The following is a 21,187-nucleotide window of genomic DNA, read 5'->3' as shown; positions in this document are numbered from 1 at the left end:
ATGCATTTATGAAGTGTAAAAAGAACATTTGAGGTTTGGAGGGGGTTCAGAGGCAGGCAACGCAAAAAAAAAAAAAAAAAGGATGAACAATCTTGCATACAGTGAGAGATTAGAAACATTGAATATCTACATTTCAGAAAAATAGAAGAGATTTTGGAGCCAACTTAAAGTTGAACTCTACCCTTGTAGTAGGACTCCTCCTCCTGCGACTAACGAAGCTCCAACGAGAAACTGCTTTAGGTGGCAAGTTGCACAGAGTGGAAGTAGCCTGCGGGAGTGAGGGATAAGGTAAGTATAACTGCATTTAATGGTATGTTAGACAAAAGCAAACATTTAACTTTTGCAGTGTGGGTGAAATTTTTCTCATATTCAGCTTTAGAATGTTTAAATATATCCAAGGTCATTAGAAAGATTTGGCATTATTTAACATTTTGTACTAAGGACAAGAAGACATTAGGTGCATATAGAAAATGGTTAGCTTTCTACAATACAATTTAAAATGCAACTTTATATAACTTTTCTTAGGTTCTTTGAGTGTTGGTTATGATGGGGAAGGGTTAGAGGTTGTGCCATATTTTTTATTGCTATTTATTTTGCCATTAGTGAGATTTCCCTGTACATCCTGTTTCCCTAGCAGCAAGTAAATGGACTCCCCCCCCCCCCCCCCCCGAAATGAGGGGAAATTCCACCTTATACAATCGTCACCTGAAAAAAATGCCACCATTAGTAGCTCTAATATCTATATATTTATTAGTATCTACTTGCCATCAGTTGGCACCTGTTAAATTTTGAATTCCCCTTCACCGAAGCAAAGATTAATAGTGGGCATTTCCAGTGGGGACACAAGCAGCAGTAAAAATGTTAAAATGTTCTAATCATATCTTACTTTGTACATACAGTATCTAGAAAAATAAAGGTTTTGACTTGAATTCCACTTAAAGCTGTGGAATGATTTCCTGCACGAGTTGGTAATGGTGCAACCAACATTGAGCTTTAACCACTTCAACCCCCAGAAGAATTGTCTGCTCAATGACCGGGCCTTTTTTTGCGATTCAGCACTGCGTCACTTTAACTGACAATTGCACGATCGTGCCACGCTGACACCCAAACAAAAGTGACATCCTTTGTTCCCCACAAATAGAGCTTTCTTTTGGTGGTGTTTGATCACCTGTGAGATTTTTTTTTGCGCTATTAATAAACAAAAAAAAGAGTACATTTTTAAAAAAACACAATATTTAGGACATTTTTGTTATAATAAATATCCCCAATTTTTTTTCTCAGTTTAGGCCGATATGTATTCTACTACATATTTTTGGTAACTAAGTGTAAATTGATTGGGTTACACAAAAGTTATAGCGTCTACAAAATAGGGGATAGATTTATTGCATTTCTATTATTATTATTATTTTTTTTTACTAGTAATGGTGGTGATTTGCGTTTTTTTTTTCGGGACTGCGACATTATGGCGGACACATCGGACACTTTAGACACTATTTTGAGACCATTGGCATTTATAGAGCGATCAGTGCTATAAAAATGCACTGATTACTGTAAACATTTCACTGGCAGGGAAGGGGCTAACACTATGGGGCGATCAAGGGGTTAATTGTGTTCCTGACAGATCTTGGTTCCTAGCTATTAGGAAATCACGATCTGTCTCTCCTCACAGAACAAAACAGGTATTTGTGTGTTTAGACACACACGTCCCTGTTCTGCCTCTCGTGCCGGCGGTCATTGCGTGCCTGCAATTCCGCTTAAAGGGACCACCATACAACTACGACGGTTCGTGTGATCTTGTTGACCTGCCTCAGTATAATGACGGCGGCTGGTCAGGAAGTGGTTAAAAGTTGACTGAATAAATTTCTAAGGTTATGAGCTAATAGAGCAATATTTTGATCTAAAGAGTTGATTGGACTGCCCTTTAGGGGACAGGAAGGATTTATTTTCCTCCTGTGTGGGAAAATTATCAACAATTATGCTATGTCAGAGCTAGAGCTTGCTGATCAGCAAAGCATGCTGCTGCTTGGAGATGTCTAGCTCTAACTCAGAAGAGGGCATGTCTGGCCTCTTCAAAAAGACCACAGCTTGCGCACAGAGAGAAAGCGTCCTTTTGCAGTGTACTAGTAGGGGACTATCCACCAATTTTATGGGCCTGTTTGTGGGGGATTTAAAATGTCAGCAAACACCACTGATGGAGGGGGTCTGGGAGTTTAAAATGCCTCTGACCATCAATGACTGTGTTTTTTTTGTTTGTTTTTTGAGGGGGGTGGGGGTCAGGAGGTAAAGCACTTTGGGGTTATCCATGGCATTGTAGCCAGGGCCATCTTAATAGACTCATGGGCCCCTGGGCAAAGTAATGCTATGGGCCCCTACAAGGTTGCCCCAATTTACGCACCAACTCTCAAGAATGGAAGTACAATATTTCTACTTTACAGTGTGTCACTTGCCACCATCCCCTGTCACCAGATTCAGTGTGTCACTTGCCACCAAATTCAGCATGTCACTTGCCACCAAATTCAGCGTGTCACTTGCCACCAAATTCAGAGTGTCACTTGCCACCAAATTCAGAGTGTCACTTGCCACCAAATTCAGAGTGTCACTTGCCATTGTCACCTGCCACCAGATTCGGTGTGTCACTTGCCACAAAATTCAGCGTGTCACTTGCCACTGTCATCTGTCACAAAATTCAGTGTGTCACTTGCCACTGTCACCAGATTCAGCGTGTCACTTGCCACCAAATTCAGTGTGTCACTTGCCAACCAAATTCAGCGTGTCACTTGCCACCAATTTCAGCGTGTCACTTGCCACCAAATTCAGCGTGTCACTTGCCACCAAATTCAGCATGTCACTTGCCACCAAATTCAGCATGTCACTTGCCACCAAGTCACTTGCCACTGTCACCTGCCACAAAATTCAGCGTGTCACTTGCCACTGTCACCTGCCACAAAATTCAGTGTGTCACTTGCCACTATCACCAGATTCAGCGTGTCTGGAAGGGGGTGAGAAGGAAGGGAGAGCAGGATGGGGGGAGGGTGAAAGAAAGCGGGAAAAAAAAGAGGAGCGAGGAGTAGGGAGGAGAGAGAGGAGGAGGGGGAGAAGGAGGGGGAGAAGGAGGGGGGGGAGAGAAGGAAGGCGAGGGAGAAGGAAGAGGGGAGGTGGGGGGAGAGAAGGACGAGAGGGGGAGAAGGAGGGGGAAAAGTGGGGGGAGAGAAGGAAGGCAAGGGAGAAGGAAGAGGGGAGGTGGGGGGAGAGAAGGACGAGGGGGGGAGAAGGAGGGGCGAGAAGTGGGGGAGAGAAGGAAGGCGAGGGAGAAGGAAGAAAGAAGGAGAGGGGGAAGAAGGATGGGGGAGGAAGAAGAAGGGGGGGAGAAGGGGGAGAGAAAGAAAGCGGGAAAAAAAGAAGAGCGAGGAGAAGGGAGGAGAGAGAGGAGGAGGGGGAGAGAGAAGGAGGGGGGGAGAGAGAAGGAGAGGGGGAGAGAGAAGAAGGGGGAGAGAGAAGGAGGGCGAGGGAGAAGGAAGAGGGAGGTGGGGAGAAGGAGGGGGAGAAGGAGGGGGAGAAAAGCAAGGGGGGGAGAGAGAAGGAAGGGGGAGAGAAGAAGGGGGGGAGAGAGAAGGAAGGGGGAGAAAGAAGGAAGGGGGAGAGAGAAGGGCGTCTGGTCACAGTGCTCACTTACTTGAATGGTCCCCGGGGGCTCTTAGTGACTTCTCTCATTCTTGTGGTCTTTGACTTTTTATTCTTCCCGCTCACTCATCCCCTTCACAGACGTAGCTAGCAGCACACATGCAGGGAGAGAGGGGTGGGAGAAGGGATGTGGAGGGTACAGGACAGAGCAGCGTGTCACTGCACATTGAGCAGTGAGGGTGGAGCGGCTCAGCAGCCATCAAGGGAGGAGAGGAGAAGCTACAGGTTTCCTGGCCATTCCCGGGTGTGCTGTGGATGTTCCGCTGTTCCCTCCATTGAAGGGGCCCAGATTATTACTTTGCCCAGGGGCCCATGATGCTATTAAGACGGCACTGAGTCCGGATGCAGACCAGAGCTGGTGTTGGTTCAGCAGTACAGTGGCAACAGGAGCAGGCAGAGGCAAAGGTCAGAAAGCAAGCCAAAATCAGTTCAGACAGATTTCAAGGAATGGTCAAGACAAGCTGGGTTGGTAACTGGTATCAGATGCAGGTAACGGGTCACAGATGACACAGGAAATGCTGTAAATAAGGCAGCAATGAAAACGAGCACTTGGCACCAGTATTAGTGACAGATGTGCGTGTACTAGCAAGCGATTGCACGTGCTGATGAGTGTGAATAGGAAGATGCGTATGTGCATGAGTCTGTGCACCTTTTCTAAATGGATGTGCAAGACTGTACAATGGCCTGTAACTGGACACAGAAGTCCAGCTAGAGGAGCCATCTTACCTGCTGTCATTTCCTTCCTGTCAGAGACTTCAAATGAATGCCAAAGGGATAACCTAAAATACTTGGAGGATACTTGGAGAAGGACCATCTGTCCTTCTTTCTCATCTATGTGTGCCACTTTCTACAAAGTCATATGTATTGTCTTTTTTGTGTGCATTCCAGCATAGGAAACTGTTAATCCATTTTCGAGAAATAATCCAATAATTATGTTTTTCAAAGACATTAAACAGGTGTACACCTAGCATGATGATGACAAGAAGACAGCCCTGTTATCTAAGTGATAGTACTCAACTGGCAGACACTCCTCTCTTCAGTGCCAGACGTAAAGCTTGATAACTGGTGCCAGGTGGCCGACAGAGACTCACCACATGTCGACACTGCATCTGTGATATGATCCCTGCCTTCTTGCAGAGAGTTTAAATCTTACATCACTCTCGAGCCACTAAAGATTTTTATAAATAAAACAAAACATTAAGATGTTATTATACATGGCAAAAATGTACATGTAGTTTCTATTATATACTGTATATCCAAAAATTGGTACAATGGAAGGTATACAGTGTACATCTAAAATTAGAATAAACCTCAGTTTGTTGTCTGAAAAGGAAATTTTTTGGTTCTGCCCTCCATGACAACAAATCTTTATGTTACATTTTATATACCTCAAATAAAATATACTGTATATTTGTTATTCCAATATTTATTTCTCTGAAAAATTACATAATGAAGGTATGTTAAAAAAAAGAACAGTAGGTGGTGGGAATATTCTGCTACCCCAGGTTTCAGTTTATCCTGCCTTTCCATAAATTTGACCTGGATGAAAGGGTAATGCTCTGGGCATCTCCCCACCCATCATTTTCCCATGATAGTTTAGGAAATGAATACTTAAATCTAATTAATTGCTACTGCCAATACCCACACTTCCTTTTTCCAGTTTTCCAGATCATCATGAAATGGCTAGTCAGTTGTGAAACCCTTTATCTTCTAGTGACTACAGGGGTTCTGAATTCGATAGTTGATGGTTATGGGCATTTTGAACCTTAATCTAAACTTGGGCAGAAGTACAGCCTGCACTGTAAATTGTAAATGAACTAAAGGTCTTGGTACCAATCCTTGAGCTATGGTGTAACATTCAAAACATCTATATTCGCCTTTACATTTAATGTTTAAATTTATAGGATAATTTTGTTGTACAATTTGAGTTGAATTCTTCAATCTTTTATCGTATTACTCAGTGCCAGGACAAGGTCATCTAGAACCCAGGGCAAACATGCCAAATTGTGCCCCCCCCCCCCAAGATGTATGATTATGTGTCAGCAAATATCCCCCTGAAAAAAATTTGAGCACTAATCTGCATGCTTACCCCCATATCTCCCCTCTTAGCACAACATCTCTTCCCCATCCCCCCTCCCAACACAAATCCCCCAAATCACCACTCTTATCACACCTCACAAATTTACCCCTCCTGGAACGATTCATACCCCCTTCCTTCCCCCCTCAAATTCACCCTGCCAGCACAAATTTCCTACCTCCAATCTCCTTGTGCTGCCCACCCCCCAGCTCACATGATACCACAGTGCCCTGGGCAGCTTTCCCTTCTGCCCACCCTTTGTCCTGAACCGGGTATTACTGTTGTAATTGTTGAACAATTTGATTTGTATTCTTCAATGTTTGTTCTTATTACTACCTAACCTTTCCCATGTAATATTTTACCCTGGCACTTTTTTGACCTGTGAGCTTTTGTCCTAGTTCTCTTTACCCTTACTCTTCCCAACTACTACTTCTCCAAACATCCCATACTCCTCTGTGAACAATGTCTTTATCTTATATGTTATAACCCTAATGAAAAGTCAACCCAGTTCTCTAGAAACCTAAATCTTTGTATCCAACATTCAAATTTAAGCCATTAATAAATGCCAACTGTATTTTTCTGTGCTGCCCATGCCATAAAATATTTCAAAGAATATATTCTAGAAGTTTAGATAAAGACGGAACACAAGAGTTATATGAGAAAAAACAGGCATAGGAAAGAAATTATATATATATATATATATATATATATATATATATATATATATATATATATATATATATATATATAAACAAGATGTTACCGATGTACTGTTTTATAATAGTGTTGTTGGGGATACTTACATTTTTTTCCTTTATCTGGTATGATGCTAAACAGAAAAGTAGCTCAAGGTTACAAATGCTGTTGAAAGGTCTTGGTAGGTCTCCATACCCTTGAAAATACCATTAGTTTGTATGTCTTAAGGTAATACATTTCAAGATAATTGTGATTCAACAAATAACAAATGACAGATGGTTGGTATCTTTCTTATTATATAAGATACATTGAAACGGCATATTTCTTATACATAAGAAATAAAAACAACAAGCCTATAATTGGCATCTTTAGCAAGTTACTTTGTTATTCAAATGGTGTTGTTTGCCTATTTTTTATGGAGGTGAAAATATATAAAATAAAATATAAAAATATAGTTCATTTGTATGGGCTAACTGGATGTTTTTTTAACTCCTTGCCACTTCCTGTACACATATTGCATATGTGCTCATATGGGAGGTGGGAGTTTATCTGCAAGGCCACAACTTATGTGTAGCTTTGTTTGTGATGGGAGTGTACTGCACAGTGGGCTCCCTGCTCTGAGATCAGGCTCTCACCCAGAGCCCCACATCTCGTACTAATGATCAGGAACCCGAAATCCAGGTGACCGATCACCTGATCGCTGTGATAGCCTCTGATTGGCTGCATCATTTCTCCTCTTTAATGGAAAAAAGATGCATTGGGGGTTATTTACTAAAACTGCAGATTGCAAAATCTGGTGCAGCTGTGCATAGATACCAATCAGCTTCCATGTTTTATTGTCAAAGCCTAACTAAACAAGCAGAAGTTAGAAGGTGATTGGCTACCATGCACAGCTGCACCAGATTCTGAGTTTTTGTAAATATCCTCCATTGCATCTTTTTCTTATACTAGAGGGTTTAATGTACACAACAACAAATATGTGTTAAAGAAATATAAATAATACAAAATAAAGATAAAACAGGTAGATTAAGGTTTGATCTAGGTCAGTGTTATGGTCAAGGTTATGGTTAATGTCAAGGTCAAAGGTCGGGGTTAAAGTTCAGGGTCAGTGTATTTTGAGTAAAATGTAAAAAATACACACGATTGGTTAACCAGAGGACAACGGTCCATCAGACCGTTCTCATTGGATGGACTGATCGTGTGTACAAGGCTTTAGTGTTTTTTAGGTAAAATAAAAAAAATGCAAAATGCCAAGTACTCTTTCTTGTACAGGTACAAACAACAAATAGCATACACATATTTTTCTCATTTCAAAGATGTGCCGGTTTTTCACTTTATGACTGCCTGCCTAGCCTATCCCAATTAGTCATTTTAACAGAAGGGGCTTTAGTTTATTAGCATATTTGGATACATGTATGTTAATATAAAGATTTTAATTAGGAGGGAAGAGAAAAATATTTGAGAAAAACTAGTTTGATCTAATTTTCTCCAACTCCAGTTAGAAGTTATGCAGGATGCACATGAGTAAACATGATCTTGGTATAAATCTATATAACTAAAGGAAAGCTAAGATATGGTTGAGTGGAGTTTGTGCCATCTTTACAGGTTTCTGATTGCAAAGATTCTGAATTACAATGCACAAGCTTACATCAGTATTTGGTCCGACTCTATAACTACAAGTGTTATCCAGAGAGACCCACATGCTCATTGGAACTGGGGAGTTTATTGAGCATATTTTTGAAAACAGAACAGCCCAACACACATCCTACAATATTAACAAAATATTGACTTTTTTTCTCACATTTTAAAACAAAATATATGTTACTATTAGGGCTGTGGAAATTAACTATTAATTCATCGATTAATCTTAAATTTTTTTGATTGATCAAAATTTTTTTGATTGGTACTCACCTCTCCGCCGGCTTCCGGGCCTTCAGGGAGTTCCGTCGGAGATACGGTGACGTCACGAACACCGGCGGGGCTTGCCGTGTCCATCTGAAGGGCTCCTTTGCTGTGCCTTCATATCTGCATGCCGGCTGGACCTTACTATCTGCCACACGCAAGGGCTGTTACACTTCCCTCTATCACTTCCCTCTATCAACCTGGGATTCTGCAACCATCCACTGGGAGTTGTGATAGTTCCCTTCATGGGACATCTACATGCAGACGGACTGATGTTAACCTCTCCTCATCTGGATTCAGCAGTGGTATTGTTGTACACATTTTTATACCAGTATCATACTTAGTTACATGTTTTTATGACTGCTTTTGCTACCGTTTGGTATTACTCGCACCATTTTTACAGTTTATGTAGCTACATCGATTTTATCTCCAGTGCAATATTTATTTTGTTACCTACTTGAAGACTATAAAAGTTTTAATGCTATTCCCATCGAGCGCTGCCTTTGTGTGTTTTTTGTATCCTGCTATCCATTTTTCCAGTGGTTGGTAGCTGCACTGGGAATCAGCCTGCAAGGAGATCAGCTAAAAGTAGTTGGATCTGTATGTGCATTATAATTAATCGAAATTAGTCGATTTCGATTAAAAACAATTGATTATTCAAACACAAAAATTTTGATCAGTAACAGCCCTAGTTGCTATATTCCATACAGTTAACTTAGAATAACATTCCAGATGTTACTAAGCTTTCTACCTACAGAGCAACTCTTTTTTTTATATAATGACCTTGGTTAATCAGGTCAATAAATTATATTTGTATACCCCTTGAATTTTCTGATATGGGTCTATTTAAATTGTTACTAAACCCAGGACCCTGCATTCTCTATATCTGGTCTCCCACAGTACACAGAGCATGGGAATGCAATTGTTTTAGTAAATACAAACTGCTAAATACCTTTTCTCATCAGCAGTATATAGCAGTCTTGTTACTATCAGTATCTGGTTAAAGCTTGTAGGAGGAGTTTTCATTCTCTCCTGATTGCCCTTTAAGGCTGCAGACCTCCTGACCTCCTGTCTGGACAGTGCTAATTGGCCCTGTGCTGATCACATGCAGCAAAAAAAAACTTTCTATCAAAACACACCAAACTGAGCATGTGCAGCTTAGCCCCCAAGGCTCTGTTCTATCAGAATATGGTTATATATTATGTATATGGAATACAGGATCAAACAGCGGGTGAGTATAACAAGCATGCTTTATGGTATATACAGACTGTTTTTACTGTTGTGGGTTTAGTAACATTTAGCGTAAATTGGCCGGTGTAAGCACGCCTAATTCAAATTTGAAACAGGGGGGCGTGTTTTATGTAAATAACTTGTGACCCGATGTGATTGACGATTTTCACGAACAGCGCATGCGCTGTCCGTGGAATATCCTAGTGTGCATTGCTCCAAAGTACACCGCAAGAAAATAAATTGGTTTCGATGTGAACGTAAATGATGTCCAGTCCCATTCACGGACGACTTACGCAAACAACGTAAAATATTAAAAATTCGACGCCGGAACGACGTCCATACTTAACATTGGTACGCCGCATGTACGCCTCATATAGCAGGGGTAACTTTACACCGGGAAAAGCCTAACATAAACGGCGTATCTGTACTGCGTCGGCCGGGCGTACGTTCGTGAATTTGCGTATCTAGCTGATTTACATATTTCTAGGCGTAAATCAGCGTACACGCCCCTAACGGCTAGCATAAATATGCAGTTAAGATCCGACAGCGTAACAGACTTACGCCGGTCGGATCTAATAGAGATCTATGCGTAACTGATTCTAAGAATCAGGCGCATAGATACGACCGCCCAGACTCAGAGATACAACGGCGTATCTGGAGATACGCCGTCGTATCTCCTTTGAGAATCTGGGCCCCAACAGGTAAGGAATTTTTTTAATTTAAGCATCATTAAAATCACTGCTCCTGAATCTTTAGGTGCAAACTACCGAGCACATGACCATTACACACCAAGTAGCTTTAGGTGCAAACTACAGAGCACACGGCCAGTACACACCAAGTAGCTTTAGGTGCAAACTACAGAGGACACAGGCAATAAACCACGTAAGAATACTGCAGCTAGCACAATCACCTGCCTGCCAGTAAATTAGGAAGAACTGATCTAGCTAAACTATACAGTGTATAAATATATGTACAACACCTGGGATGTATATATATCCTCTACACACTGTAACATTACCTGACTAGCCTGCCTGCCTGCCTGCCTGCTCTATCTACCTGCAAAAAATGACACTCTTTGTCTCTCTCTGTCCTCTCTTAACCACCGCAACATACTACGCATAGCCGGCCTGCAGGCGGCCTTTTATAGTGTGGGGCGTGTACTAAACCCCCTGAGCCATAATTGGCCAAAGCCACCCTGGCTTTGGCCAATTATAGCTCTCCGTTTTTTGCAAGCTGTGAGTGGCCAAGCATGCGGGTCATAGTGCATGCTTGGCCAATCATCAGCCAGCGATGCCGCAGTGAATTATGGTCTGTGAAACGTAACTTGAATTTGGCGCGAACGACCCATTTTTTTCGTATTTCGACGAACGATCGAACATACGATGTTCGAGTCGACATGAGTTCGACTCGAATACGAAGCTCATCCCTATTGTGCATCAACTTACTAGGTGCAACCTCATTGTTTCAATTTTTTTAAACATGCTTGTAATCCAAAGCACTCATAAATCAAAACAAATTTCCCCAGAAGAATTAATGGAAACTCAGATGATTCGTTCCACAACCATTTATTCATAAGTCCTTCAGTTTATAGTCCATATAAAAAGATTATAGAAATCTGATTGTGTAACCATGAAATGTCCATCCACAAATGGCAGCCTCCACAAGGGTATTAGAAGCAAAATTCAGCAGGAGTGTAGCAATATGGTTACATTTAATGACTGTACAACCTTTAGAAACTCACATGGTTAATGATTAAAACAAGCACATCTAAGTTTTTAAGCATCTGGGGTAAAGCTGTCCACATAGACCGTCCTATATTCTGTCTGTGTTTCATTTGGAGAGTTACCTTTACTTCCTGTCTCATAAAAGGTTGTCAACAGGATATAATTGGAGGTCTATATTGATGCAGACCCCTTCATCACCTTTGACAAGTAGCTAGTCTATCTCAAACCACGCTGTCATTGACGTGACAATGATACTCTCAGCTTTACCCTGCAGGCCCGTAAGGCTTTTATGATATCAATTAGCCCTGGATAAAACATTTTATTGCATGCCATTTACTCCTAATGGGTTTAAATACCATATTGGTCATAGCATGACAAAACTAAAATGTTTTACAATAAGCTGCTTCTAATTTCCTCAGTGGAAAGTGCTGATAACTTTTGTGGATGCTTATTGTTAACAGACATACAGGCCCAGATTCTCATACATTTACGTTGCTCCTGGGCAGCGTAACGTATGTGATTTACGCTACACCGCCGCAGGTTTACAGGTTTACAGCCTGATTCTCAGAACACTTACCTGTAAACTTGCGGCGGTGTATCGTTAAATCGCTCGGCGCAAGCGCGCCCAATTCAAATGGGGCGGGCACCATTTAAATTAGGCGCGCTCCCGCGTCGAGCGTACTGCGCATGCTCTGTCGGGTAAATTTCCCGACGTGCATTGCGCTAAATGACATCGCCCCGACGTCATTTGCTTAGACATTTACGTAAATGGCGTCCAGCGCCATTCACGGACGTCTTACGCAAACGACGTAATTTTTTTTAAATTCGACGCAGGAACGACGGCCATACTTAACATTGGTTGCCCCTCCTAATAGCAGGGGCAACCTTATGCGTATGCTACGGAAACTACGTAAATTCTCAGCGTCGACCGCGCGTATGTTCGGGAATCTCGCGTAATTACCTCATTTGCATAGACGACGGGGAAAACGACGATGCGACACCTAGCGGCGGGAAAAAAAATTGCTTTTAAGATCTGACAGCGTAAGAGCCTGTCAGATCTAATGGGTATCTATGCGTAACTGATTCTAATAATCAGTTGCATAGATACCCGGGGCCAGATGAGGAGTTACGACGGCGCAAATGGTGTCGCGCCGTCGTAATGCCTTTGAGAATCTGGGCCTAAGATGATAAGCAAACTCTGACATACTGCAATTCTGTCCAGATTTCTTGCTAAAACGGTCCATTCGTTATTTACAGCTTTAGCAAATCTGTTTATTAGTTATCTGCTTCAGTTGCGATAGCAGGTCCCTTGAAATTCCAGACCCTTGTGGAAATATGACAAGTTAAAAGGTTATGGGGATGCACTCCTGGGATTAAGCAAAGGTAATCACTGCTGTTATGTGTCCCTACTCTACAAAAATGTCATGACTTAATTTTGAACAACTCGCCCTGGCCCTCTCATACAGCTTTGTGGGGTGCCCAGTATGCATTATCATCACAAATCTCTCTAACCAAGTCCCAGATAGCAGTGAAAACCTGACAAGGTTTCCATCCCTGTCCTTCTGTAAGCTAAACCGTTTAGATTTGACATACATTTAAATAGGAACACATTAAATTCTTTCACTTTATTTTTACTGCTGACATCATGTGCAAATCAAGGGTACCCTTTTGTTCAACACATTAAAGAGGCTGTAAATACATTGTATCAATAATGCAGTTACAACCTACTGTCATCGCTCCACATGGTCAAATTTGATTTTGAAATACTCATTAATTCATAGTACAGGCATACCCCAATTTTAAGTACACAATGGGGATAAGTAATTTTTATTATCATTATGTGGTCTTATGCCGCGTACACATGATCATTTTTCGGGTTGTAAAAAACGTTGTTTTCTAAAAATGTCTTTTAAAATGATCGTGTGTGGGCTTCAGAGCATTTTTCGGGTTCTGAAAAACGACCAAAAAAAATTAGTAAAAGCTCTATTTTTTAACGACGTTTTAAACAATGTCGTTTTTCGGGTTGTAAAAAATGATCGTGTGTGGGCTTTAACGACGCGAAAAACCCACGCATGCTCAGAAGCAAGTTATGCGATGGGAGCGCTCGTTCTGGTAAAATTACCGTTCGTAATGGAGTAAGCACATTCATTACGCTGTAACAGACAGAAAAGCGCAAATCAGCAAAAGCAGCCCCAAGGGTGGCGTCATCCGAATGGGACTTCCCCTTTATAGTGCCGGTGTACGTGTTGTACGTCACCGCGCTTTGCTAGAGCATTTTTTTCACGATCATGTGTGGGCAACGTCGTTTTAATGATGAAGTTGGAAAAAAACTTCGTTTTTTCAAGAGGCTGATAAAAGTAGTTTTTTACAAGCCGAAAAATGATTGTGTGTACGCGGTATTACAGTAGAAACTAACTGAGGGACCCTGTGAGTGTGTTGGAAAGAAGATTTACCCTTGGTGCTCCATGGCAGCAAGTCACCTTCACTTTTACATGCTATCAATTTTACTACTGTAAATATGGCAACTAATTGGTTGCTAATGGCAACAAAAGCATTTTTTTCCAAACACATTGATAAACAAAGCCTTGAAAATGGCATTAATACTGATTGACATGACATGTACAAGCAGCTGTTGACTCATACAGCAAGAATGTTGTTCAGGAAGCTAATCAGTATTCCAAGAGCCATGTGTGTCTTTGTTATTGGTGACTGTTACTAAAGACCTATTCCCTTGCTTATTTAAATGCCATTGCATTGCTATTATCGGAATTAACAAAGTCATACTCTACAAATACAGTGCATCAAGTTCTTAAAACATTATAAAGTGGTCATTTAGTTTGATGTAGTCTAATTCCTTGCAGTTTATGTTAAAGAAAAGAAATAGAAAACATATTTTACTCTGTGGGACTTGGTCATGATTTTTACAGGTACCAAGTATATCTTTATCCAATAAATTGCAAGTTTATCCAATAAATTGCTGTTCTTTTAGTTAAATTGGTTCTTTGTAAAGATAAAAGATGTGCTCTGTGTATTTCCTAAAAGTTCCTACTAACTAATCCCCCTGGTTCAGGAGAGATCTCATGACCAAAAACCTGGATCAGCTGATACTCACTTACAGTGGAAATCACATGACTAAATTCAGAGGCTTATTGTTATGTAAGCAGAACTGCAGGGTACAAGAAAAGCCTTTTTTCCAAAAAAGCTATATATTTCGGTGCTTCCAATATTCTTTATCCCAACATTTCTATTAATTTAACTGTGCATTAACACTGGTGAATATGACTGCTTTAAGTGGCTTATATGGTTTATTACATTGCATTAGGTATTAGATTTAGCATATAAGAAAACTTAAAGTGGAACTTTACCCATAACAGTTTGATAATAAGTAATATTCTTTAGCAAAAGAACATACATTCCACATTGATAATTATGCTACCATAATTAATGTATGCTGTAAATTGCTTCAAGCTTTGCTCATGTGACTTCTTGCTGGAGGCCACCATTTTGTTGAAGACCAGAGCAGTCACTTTCTTATTAAAAACTCTTCCCTTCTCGTGAAGCAGGCCATAGATTATGTATTTTTTTCCTTCCACAATGGGTAGAAAGAAAGAAAAGCGCCCAATTCCCTCATTAATGGAGGAATGCCTCACCCAGTGCTATTGTGTTCTGCTGGTGGGGAGGGCTGGAAACACAATGATTGCTGCTAGCTAAATTGATTGATGAATCGACTTGCCCATACATGGATTACATCCTGATCCATGTATGGCCGGCTTTAGTCTCAAAAACGATGTGCCACTTTCTGTAATTAAAATATGTACATTTGCAGCCTTGATTGTATGTTTTGACTAGAGAGGAAGGCTGACAGAAGCTTTACAGTGCTGAAGTTCACAGGCTGCCAATGAGGTATAAAAAAAATTATATCAGAGAGGTAAGATAAAACAAAACAGTATCCTTGCAAGTTTAACCCTTATATGTCTGCCTGGCAGCAGAGTTTGTCCTCTGACCTCTCCTGCTTTTCTTTCTTCCCTCCTAGTCTGTGTTCCCTACGCACTGTCATGTCGTGTCATTCCTGTTGCTTTGTTCCCTCTTCAGCAACAGTAAATCTTAAAGCTTTCAGCTGATTGGTCTCTAGTGGCTCTGATTTTAGGCACAATGCTGAGAACAGAAAGCAACTTAGCATGTTCAGAAGAGAGTGAGACAGGTCTTTACTAAATTTTTAACAGTGTAGACACTTTTTTTTAATGTTTTACATAGGTAAACTTGCAAAAGGGACCAGCCTAAAGTAATCTATCAGGACTTAAGATCCTGATTAATGGGTCAGACATGTCCCGCTAAAGCTCTGTAACTCTCAGGATTGCACAGCCTTATAAAACCCCTACACGGCTCAGTTCTGGCAGAACCCGACTCATTTACCTTCACAGAGGTACAGGAAACAAAAAAATGGTACTTGTGGGTGCCTGCCTGAAGAATAGTAAAAAAAATACTAAAGACATTCAGCCCAGAGCTGTAACGAAAATGACGCCACCTCACGGGCTGCTAGGCAGAAACAGCAGTCACAGGCAGCTTATAAGGAGACTGACTGATTTTAATGACTCTGCACAGCATATGAAAGCAGACTCCATACATCCTAGCATATTAAAACAATTTGAAAAGATGCTTCAGAAAGCCTTTAGACAGACATCCGACCATATCACGAACAGTTTGACTAAAGAAATTCGTAAATTAGGTCAACGCAGATCAGACCTAGAAAATAGAGTTAATGAAGTGGAAACAAACGTACAATCTCACATACACAAATTAATGAATCTTAAGGAGGAAAACCTTACTCTAAATGCATGTTTCAAAGATTTTGAAAATGTACGTATTCGTGGGATTCCTGAGGCAATCATTGATCTCCAGTCCACTATAACTGCCTTATTCCAAGAGTTACATCCATCAATCCCTGTCGAGCATTTAGAGCTAGATAGGATTCACAGGGCTTTCACACCACGCAAGGCTGAAGGGCCACCTCGAGACATAATTGTGAAATTCCACTATTTTCCCTCGAAAGAGCAACTTCTTGCTGCAGCATGTGCAAAGGATTCTCTCAGTTTCCAAGGAAATTCTTACCAAATCTTTGCTGATCTTTCTTCAATTACAGTTTCTAAAAAGACATGTTTTGAAGCCCCTTCTTCACTGGCAAAATCAGATATCATATCAATGGGGATTTCCGTTTTCCATACGTTTCACCCACCTAAGTTCCAAATATAGGTGCAAATCTGCTGATGAGCTGCAAAGTGTACTACAGGATCTACTGTACATCTCTTGGACCGGTGGTTTCCTTTTTCTGAAACTCCTCGTCGATATAATACATCTTATAAAGTAAAGCATCCAATACCAAGGGAAATAGAGGCCACTAAGCGTAGTCACTTCAATTCTCCTGACAGATCTTGCAGACGCTATGGACTGAATGGATTGAAGATCATTTTTTTCCCCTTGATCCTATTCTTTCTAAATGTTCGGACTTTTTGCGACCTAACGGTTACTGTCGGCATCTTTACTCTAGTTCGTTCTTAATCAAACTGAATATACTTTATACTTTTTTATCCCTTCTCTAGTCTAGTTTTATCCCTTATCTAGTTCGTTCTTAATCAAACTGCATATACTTTATACTTTTTTTATCCATTTCCCCCCAATCACAACCCCACCCCTTCTCTTTTTTTTTTTTTTTACTTTTATCTCCCCCCAATTCATAGGTATAAGTATAACCTATTACCTTCTCACATATAATCCAATAATCTTATACTTAGAATATTCATTATTTTAGTTAGTTCTAAACATTATTTATGGATATTCAAAAAATCTTTTTCAAATATAGAGATATCGACCATTTATGTTCACTTTTTCTGTGAACAAATAATCCACAGACTTGGTATACAATCTAAAAAGTTAAAATAAAATATAATAGATGTCTAGCTATTTTTTCCCTCATCTTCCCCCAACCCCCCCCCCCCCCCACTCTCCCTTTCCTACCCATATTTCCTATTTACTGTACTTTCCTTTATTGAGTTCATATTAAAACCGATTATTTTTTAGATGTTTAAAATTTTGGCTGTTGTGGCCAGAGAGCTTGTCACTACTCTCCCCTCTACTCTATCCTCAGGCATTCGTCCTATTTGTTTTCTAGGAGGACTTCACTGGATAGATTTTTGGCCTCTGGGTCTGTATTTCCTACACACCCAGTACACTGTATTGTTATTTGTTACTTACATAATTGACTTACTGTTAACTGTTCATATGACTCTTATTCCTGTTCTTACTTCTACAATCTTTTCTATATTCTTCTATAGATCTTTACTCCTCCCAGGGGTATGTGTGGCTATGCGATTCAGAAATAAAATGTATGACGATATTGAGTTCATGATCTATCAATGGCCCCCTTAAATGTACTTACTTTAAATGTACAGGGCCTCAACATACCACAAAAGCGTACTAAAGTATTTCGCTCCTTAGCTTCAACAAAATCACATATTGTATGTCTCCAGAAAGACCCATTTTACTAAAATGTCAACCCCTAAATATTTTGTCTCTTTATATCCTCACGTTTTCACAGCTTCTGCTGAGACAAAACAATGAGGAGTATTGGTGAAATTTCATCGTACAACACCTTTTTCCCTCCAGGCAGAGAATAAAGATCCTGAAGGGCGATATCTCATACTTTTGGGGTATCTATCTGATTCACCAATCACAGTAGTATCCTAATATGCGTCAAACAAAACTCCAATATCTTTCCTTTCCCATTTATTACAGGTGGTCAAAACTCATAAAATGGGCACCTTATTAATTTGTGGAGACTCGACTCAAGTCCTTTATCCATCTCTAGGCAAATTCCCAATTCCCATCATCTCAATTCCACAGAAACATGCATTCCAGCAATTAATCCTGCAACATTCTCTATTAGACACTTGGCGTAAAATGAATCCTGCAAAATGTCAATTCACCTTCTATTCTCATCCTCATAACTCATTCTCTCGAATTGATCACATATTAATTACCATAGGTATGACCCCTGAACTTATCTCTCTAATCCTTAAGGCACATGACCCAGCATGGCAGATTAATATCTCCATTCTATCCCACCCATCTCATTCCGCAGATTTGGAAAAAGCATTAAAAGACTATCTGGCCTATAACGCAACTCCTGATATTTCTCTTTTAACACTATGGGAGGCACATAAACCTGTGTTCTGTGGAGCATGTATTCAACAATCCTCTTTTCTTAAAAAATAAAAACGTCTGGTGCTGCAAAAACTGGAGACAAAATGTATTTCTTCCCATGTGCTCTTTCAATCGAATCCTAGTCCCACTACAAAATCACAATTAGATAAAGCATGTCTTGATTTTGATCTTTTCCTCTCAAACTCTGACGAATTTTTTTTATGTAAATCTAGGCATTCATTTTACCTTGAAGCCAATAAACCTACTACACTCCTAGCTAAAAAGTCTACTCACTCCTCCAAACCATACATCTGAAACTGTCACAAGATACATACACCAGTAATCCTGTAAAAATTCTTCACTCTTTTCAAAAACATCTTGCTTCTTTATATAAAAAAGAGGAACCCCTAGATCAAGCTTCTGCAGATTCATTCTTCTCACATATCACATTCCCGTCTATCCCCTTGGCCCAACGAGATAGCCTTTGAAATTCCATAACCACTAGTGAAATTAATATGGCTATTAAATCCTGTAAACACCCAGGCCCAGATAGCTTTTCAGACATATATTATAAGACGTTTGCTCATATCCTAACTCCATTATTGACTGAAGCCCCTAATTCTCTTCTTGCCAGACACTCTTTTCGACCTGAAACTCTAAGGCCCCATACACACGAGAGGATTTATCCGCAGATACGGTCCAGCGGACCGTTTCCACGGATAAATCCTCTCAAAGATTTCCGCAGATTTCGATGCGATGGAGTGTACACACCATCGCATTGAAATCCGCGCGGAAATCCTCTGCCGATGACGTGTCGCGCCGTCGCCGCGATTATGACGCGGCGACGGGCGCGACGCTGTCATATAAGGAATTCCACGCATGCGTCAAATCATTACGACGCGTGCGGGGAATCCCTTTGGACGAATGGATCCGGTAAGTCTGTACAGACGAGCGGATCCATCCGTTGGAATGGATTCCAGCAGATGGATTTGTTGTGCATCACAGCAAATATCCGATCTGCTGGAATCCATCCCAGAGGAGATTTCTCCGCGGAAACAGATCCGCTGGCGTGTACACACCATAGGATCTATCCGCAGAAACCCATTTGCTGGGATTTATCTGCGGATGGATTCTATCGTGTGTACGGGGCCTAACAGCAATTATTTCAATGATTCCCAAACCAAATTCAGATGAAACATCTTTCTCCAACTATAGACCCATTTCCCTACTTAATTTGGACATTAAACTCTTAGTGAAAGTCTTAGCAACACGTTTAAACAATATATTAGGATCTTTAATACATAGAGATCAAGTATTAAACACACTCCGAGGATTCTTTCTATGGCATCTCTTTTTTCTTTTTCTATCTTTTCTCTTCCTTCTACCTTTGTTTTCATTACACCTTTCTCTATCTTTTTTTTTCCCCTTTAGTTTGAAATAGCAATACTTTTGTATATTCTACCTGATTTCATCAATAATCCCTTATCACTCTTTTGTGATGCATATTTTAGTTTAGTTGTGACTTTTTACTTAATCTGAGGCTTTATTATATCTTTATTATCCATTTTAGATTCCAGCCTCTATTGACCAAATCTCTAAAATAGTATCTACACTGCTAATCCTAAAACAGACTTGCAAAATAGGCTACTTTCAGTTAAATTGTGGAGCAATAGTTGTTTATTATACCTTGACATGTTTCTTTTTAGCACTGCTTTTTAACCTTTGTGATTTGTTAAACTTTAATAGACAAATTTGACAAGAAAAATAAATAAAAATAAAATAAAGATTCCAACTAATGTTCCACTTTACTATCATATCTTTTTATATTTACAGATACAAGATTGATCTCTGGTGAAGGAACATGCATAGAGAAAAGTGAACCAATGGATTTTTTTTGTATTTGTACAAAGACTGAAAAATTCCTATATGCCGTGTTCTTCCATATTGCAGCAAATAACTTATTTGTACGTTTGTTTTAATTATTCTTAATAAAAAAAGTATTGATGATATATTTAAAATTTGGAATGTATCCAGTTTTTAAAAATGACTTTAAAGAAACTATAAGCATAAATTAAAATATATATAATTAAAAAAAATGTTTTAAGGAGTTCTAATGAAAAAATATCAACTTTGTTACATTGTTGACTTCTTAGAGAGACACAGTTACAATATTCATCATTATTAATGAATGGAAATGTTTGTACAATCTTTCAAAAAATGTATTTGTACCTATGCAAAAAAAAAAAAAAAAAGGCAGATAGTGCCCCATTTTTTTGTGTATGTTAGAGAATACCACCTTGAAAAAAAAATCAAATTTTTTATAGTACCTTCATTGTTTCTTTATTTTTGCATTTTCACTTTTTTTATTATATCAGTTGTTATCCATGAAAAAAAAAATATCCGTTCAGCATATAACAAAAAAACACCCTATTTTACAACTTCAATACCGGAGACTTTCGCCCCTTTCCATTGACAATTACCATTCAATGACAGTTACTCAGTCATCCAACACTGTACCCAAATTACATTTTTACACAACATTTTACACAAATTATTTCACACAAATATAGCTTTATTTTGGTGGTATTTAATCACCTCTGGGTTCTTTCTTTTTTGCTAAATAAATATAAAAATTATAAAAATTCTGATTTAAAAGAGCGTTTTTCTTTGTTTCAATTTT

At 39.7% G+C, this 21,187-nt stretch overlaps 1 protein-coding gene across 1 annotated transcript in view; it reads left to right on the top strand.

The window, feature by feature from the left end:
• SMPX (small muscle protein X-linked) overlaps positions 1-20,759 on the top strand; it is a 96,018-nt gene extending 75,259 nt beyond the window's left edge. The window contains exon 6 of the mRNA XM_040338249.1: positions 20,341-20,759. The gene's annotated coding sequence lies outside the window, so the exon portion shown is untranslated. The remainder of the gene's footprint in view (positions 1-20,340) is intronic.
• The last annotated feature ends 428 nt before the right edge of the window (positions 20,760-21,187 follow it).

Source organism: Rana temporaria, chromosome 2 (genome assembly GCF_905171775.1).
Source record: "Rana temporaria chromosome 2, aRanTem1.1, whole genome shotgun sequence".
In the NCBI taxonomy this organism is placed as follows: Eukaryota; Metazoa; Chordata; class Amphibia; order Anura; family Ranidae; genus Rana; species Rana temporaria.
Note: the sequence above shows the minus strand (reverse complement) of the source record. Positions and strands in the feature narration are given on the sequence as shown.